The 5816-nt window shown below is 40.1% G+C and overlaps 1 long non-coding RNA gene across 1 annotated transcript; it reads right to left on the minus strand.

Moving 5' to 3' along the window:
• Positions 1–2399: 2399 nt before the first annotated feature.
• Positions 2400–4292, minus strand: LOC139619922 (uncharacterized). The gene is made up of 2 exons (XR_011690691.1): positions 4029–4292; positions 2400–2584 (listed from the first exon to the last, which is right to left on the minus strand). It is a non-coding gene; the product is annotated as an uncharacterized lncRNA (long non-coding RNA).
• Between the last annotated feature and the right edge of the window lie 1524 nt (positions 4293–5816).

Genomic DNA, 5816 nt, shown 5'->3' on the forward strand with positions numbered 1-5816 from the left:
ATCTGCAAAAGCTCTGATTTACATACCAACCTCATTAATATGAAGACAGAGGTCAGAATGTTTGTATAATCTATATTTCGTGTGCTGACTTTCACTCACAGTTTTATATTTCTGTCTTTTCACTATTATCAGTATGATTGTGAAAAAGCTCATTTTCTGGCATCACCAAAATACATCTTGTATTCTTGTTTTGTTTGTTTTTTGAGAGAGCTTTTTGCAAAGGCTAAATTGCAGAGGCAAAATGTATAGATTTGTGGAACTCCCTTGAGAAATTACATATTGTTTCTGAGATGCTAAAATCCTGGACATTGCTCAGTATACCATCGCAAACACCTCCCATAAGAATTTGACATTTGTGTACCACAAATGTTAAAATTATGATATGTAACTTCTCTGCATTAAAATGTCTAAAAATGATCAGACCTATAAATATATATTTTGTTGAGTTGTGCATTTAAATTATCCCAAATGTTTCCATCAATTCTCAAATCTACGAAAATCCATGATTTTAATGGAAATGTGCTGTCAATGTCAGATCCACACATGCAGATAGTGTGGCGTTGTCTGCCAGAAGCTCAAAGCTGACTTTTGATCCAGTTTTAAACCACATTTTTAAGAGATACCTTTTACACCATGGTCATCTTCAATTATGTATTTTAACCAAATGAAGGATTTTAGACACGTAAGACGTCTGGATCTTAAGTTATCAGAGAAAAAAGCAGAGCAAATTTGAGACAGCTCAGCATCCCCTAGTCCCTTCAAGACGTCCTGTGTCCTCTCAACTGTGTCGATGATTCACTGATCTTAAATGTGAAACTGCTTTATTCAGTGTTTTTACTGGTTATAATCACCTGGTCTGTTTGTTTTGGAGAGGAGGAGACTGTGGAGAATTCAGCTCCTGTAAAAAAACCTCCTGAAAGACTGACACTGAAGGAATCCAAAATGGGAGGAGTTGACAGCATTCGTGGTGCAATGAACAACACCCATCATCCCATGCTACTTCACAAAGTCCCCACATGACATCTTTTGTTATTGTTTTGACTGAGACCGCTCGTGCCAGAAGTTACCGACTGTGCATTTAAGTTAAGCAAAGCATTCAACTGTCACTAAATTTAACCTGACTTTTGTGATTGGACATTTCTACAAAGCAACAACAAATTGGTCCATTTTCTTACCATAAGCAGCACTGTAGGTCAAACTGTTTGAGCTTCATAACAGTAAGCCAAACATGTTTTTGTTTTTTTTTTGTATTTATTCATTTAAAATGTTGATTTACGGTTGACGCCTGACTCGTGGGTTGCGTTAGCTTTCAGTTGCAATTGAGGTCTTACTGTAGAGTTACAGGCACAACACTATTTTGGAGACCAAGATTTTGGGACAACTTTTCTGAGGTGATCAGATCAATAAACACTGTTTCTTCTTTCATTTTAACAGTAGGTCAACATTTTGGGAAAATTCAGTTATTCACTTTCTATCAAAGAGACAGATAATTAGATCAATCCACTCTCATAGACGCTATGTATGTTAAATATGAAGTAAGGTCTTGCTGATTAGTTTAGCTTAGCATAAAACTGGAAACAGTGGGGAATGGTTAGTCTGACTCTTTAAGTAAAGAAATCTACCAGCACTTATTAACACTTTATAATATATCATTTGTTTAATTGAACAGAAATCTAAAAACGGATACCAGACTCCAAGATGCCACCTATTCACACCACATAGCTTGTCAAACACAGACACCACAACATTTTCTTTTGAGTTAGTGTTTCTCCAACTTGCTCCTGTCACTGTGCCCAGCCATAAACTTCCCATAAACCAGATTTGTTGTTTTTATATACAAGATATAGCCTAATGTGTAAATGAGTGACCTTTAGAGGTGCTATTAAGTAAGCCAATCTACTTGTCTGTTGATTCTAGCTTCATGTGTAGCCTACAGAAATGATGGAGGCCTTGATCCTCTAATAAAGAATAAAGTATTGAATAATAGAATAAGGTGCACTTCATTCACAGCCTAACTTTCTATCCTACCTCTGGCACCTATTGACTGTCCTCTATAAACTCTCTCAAGCCCCACCCACGTGCTCTCTCTCGCTTACACTGCAGCCAACATCAGCAGCATTTCTCAGCCTCCTCTCGCAGCCCATGCGTTCATTTTTAATTATGTTAATTGCAGTAAACTTTGATTTGAAATGACAGTTTTGACTACTCTGTGTTGCTTCCCTTGAGCCTTGAACCTCACATACCGCATGTGACATCCAGCTCTTCCTCTCCACATGTAAAAAAGTCTTTGAGTAAGACACTGAAACAACTGCGAAACTGTGATCTGTCAAGTGAATGCAATACAAATGTACTGTAATTTCTAGGAGTAGTAGTATGCAAGTCATTCAGATTCTGATTCCTTTCTTTCGTCATGCATCCGGTCTTTATTCTTCCTTCATTATTTATTCAAAAGGCCAGAAGTGCAAAGGACTGTCCTGTGTGACCTCTGTAGCCTCCAGAGAGCCCAGGGCATGCTGGGAACATCCTGTGTGCATGGCCAGAGTTACAGTTGATCTTCCTCTCTGGGCTGGTGTGTTAACTGGCTCTATGAAGAGAACATTTACACACACACACACAAACACACACACACACACACACACACACACACACACACACACACATACGTCCATGTCCTGTCTGTAGTCATCTACAGTGTGTACAGTACACATGCAGGTTGTGGAGAGAGGTGACGTGTGCAAAGCTTAATGTGATGCAATCAATACTTTCAATGCTACACTGCCAAGGTTACAGAGGAGCAGAAGCAGCAGCAGCAGCACATGTGTTCTTCAAATGTGAGCCTCATCAAGATTCATCTCATAAATGTGATTATCATCATAAGTGAAGAGGAGAAAATCTGTTCCATGTGATGATAAATTGTCTGAATGTCCTCTCTCAAACGGTTACAAGCATGTGTTTTGATGCTGACATTCATAAAGAATCAGATATGATAATGCTGTGTGTTGTGTTGTAAAGTTTTGGTTTTGATCTTGGTATTTTGGTCTTGATTAGGGGTTTTCAACTGTTGAGGCACACCTCATAGTTTGGGGTGTTGAAAAGGGGCATGCAGAGGGTGGCACAGATACTGAGTGAGGTGAAAAGGACAGGTGCATGCTGGTGCTGTAAAACAACGGGAAGTTAGTAGTTTGACCTGCTGTGACACTCAGCTCACTGAGCTATTTCACACACTGAAAAACCATTAGTGCCTGAATAATGCAAGTAGCATCAATAATCAGGCTCCTTCAAAAAGTCATAGCTCTGTCAAATCAGAACACATGGGCAAGAGATACATACTTTTAGATCTAGTGTGACTTACACCTTCCAATGATATCATTAGGTCCAATTTCCATGCATGAATAAATGTTCATATATCAACTTAGAAATGATAGAAAATAGATTCTCCTTCTACCTACAGTAATCTTGATTTTGTCTGAGCTGGGGCCCATAGTTTAAAAAAAGCTCTGGTCTTGACATTTTGCAGTGATAAACAAAGATGTTGTCTTTAAATGAGAGATAATGAAGCTTTTCTTCCTTATTAAAATGCTTAAGGGCACAAATCTAACAGTGTCATGTGTCTAAAATGTGCAGATAAATGTCAACGTGAAGCTGTGCTTATATTCAGCGCACAGTGAAGCTGCTGCAGGCTACAGCAGCAAGCAAGGAGGGAAGAGCAGTGTGTGTGTGTGTGTGTGCATATTACTCCAAAATACTTATGAACTATGGATGATTGCGCAGGAGAGATGCTGTGCTGACGTCAGAGGACGCGTTGCTGATGCAAAGGCTGGTCAGCGAGTGAGTAAGAACAGCAAGCTTCTCCCTGGAGCATCCATCCTCCATTCATCCTAATTATTCTCTGCTGTGAGGCAGCAGAGGCTTGGGATCAGTGCTTCGCAGAGAGGGTGAATCATACATAAAGGCTACCAAGGTGTAATATGACGAAAGGGAGACGGGGAGAGGGAGGGAGGGAAACGCAGATGTCGATGTGGACTTACTGCTGGCTTTGAGAGGCAGTGACGATGCGGGCACCCCCCTCCCCTGCCTCTCTAATTCATGCTGAACGTACTTGTCATTCAGATCCAAGGCTCTGCATGTGTCAGAAAATCCTCTGCAGAGGGAGAGAAGGAGAGAAGCCAAAAAAGAGACAGAGAGAAAAGTACAAATTGAGAAAATGCTAGGATTATTGGTAAATAAAAAGCTAATAATATGCTTTCATTGTGAATGATTAGCCTCATAGCAACGCACCCACAGGATGTTACTGTGGATACACTGTAACCCCTACATGCTGACATTGACTGATACTCCCCCCCAATATTGGGTTCATGACAGTTTCTAATGGCCCCATTAATAAATCATTACATGCTGACATCAATGGGTGCCAGCTACATCTGTCAAGGCAGGGTCACTGAGTACGTCCCTATAAATGTGGCTTCTGCCCAGCAAAACCCCCACCAGCCCCTGCCCACCCCCTGCAGACAGGATACCGCCCTGCCCTGGCATGCTCTCTGCTACATTATATCCCTCACCCAGTTCCCAGGCATTCACAGTGAGGAAAGGAATCAGGGTGGGGACGAATGAGCCCAGGGACTGGAAAGCCTCATAACCCACTTCTAGTCACCCAGATCCTGCCCTACAATTCCCTGTCAGTAACAGACACTGGTCCTGTACTCATCTATCTGTGGTTTCTGCAGCTAGGTGTCCTTCACATTTGAAGATTTAATGTTTTACATGCAATACAAAGTTAATTATGCAGTACTATATATAGCAGAGAAAAAGAGTGTGGTGGTCAAGGGTTGGTGATTGGGCATGTAGCACATCTGAGACCAGAGTAACCACAACCTTAACCTAACCTTAACCAAATGTTTCAACTGTGAAACCCTAGCAATACATTAGCTATAGTTATCAGCTATCTCACTGATCTTTTCCCAACTTTATCCATAATGTTGTTGCTTTGTGTAGATACAGCAGAAAACCATTGCATTGGAAAAACATTTTGCCGGACACTTCTAGAATCTGTGGAATCACAAGAACCAGGAACTAAAAGTCCCTTTTGCACATGTTATTTGTGTTTTTACTGAATCTAAACAACCATGATGATGAGGTAAACTGGACTTATGATGGATTAAAAAACATGGAAACAATACAGACATTCAGTTGGTCTCTCTATTGATTGAAGAATGATTGATGTTTCTTTAAATTTGAGGGTGGTGGCTTTTTATTTCTGCTTTCATACATAACTGAAATCTACATATTAAAGAAGAAAAGCATCAATTACGATATACATATGAATGGATTTTGTATTTAGGGTAGAAAGTATGACTAACTAGGTTTAGTTACAGTTTCCATTTAAATAGGTGGTAATCAGAATGCAATTACATTCTTAAAATCAATGGTTTACACAGAGGGATTACTTTCCTCTGTGTAAAGTCTGAATTATTCACTCAGAAATTTGAAAGTACTTGTAGTTCATGCTACATCCAGACTACTACCTTTTCATTTTAAAGTGCATCTCTTTGCTACGTTTTCGCCTCCTGTCCACACTACTCCAGAGTTTTCAAAAACGGAGAGTTTTGTAAATGCTACTGGCCCCATTTTAGTTTGAAAACTCTGGGGTTGCGTTATAGTCTGGACAGGCAAAAATGGAGACCTCTGGAAACGATGATGTAGTCACACCCTGTTGCTCCCTGATTGGGACTTATCAGCCTCGACTACTGGTGGTGAAAGCAACACGAGTAATAAAATTACATGCGTTACTGACCTGAGCAGATCATTTATGATAAGGA

Source organism: Trachinotus anak, unplaced genomic scaffold (genome assembly GCF_046630095.1).
Source record: "Trachinotus anak isolate AG129_WGS33_773 ecotype Australia unplaced genomic scaffold, CSIRO_AGI_Tana_v1 ptg000004l, whole genome shotgun sequence".
Classification (NCBI taxonomy): domain Eukaryota; kingdom Metazoa; phylum Chordata; class Actinopteri; order Carangiformes; family Carangidae; genus Trachinotus; species Trachinotus anak.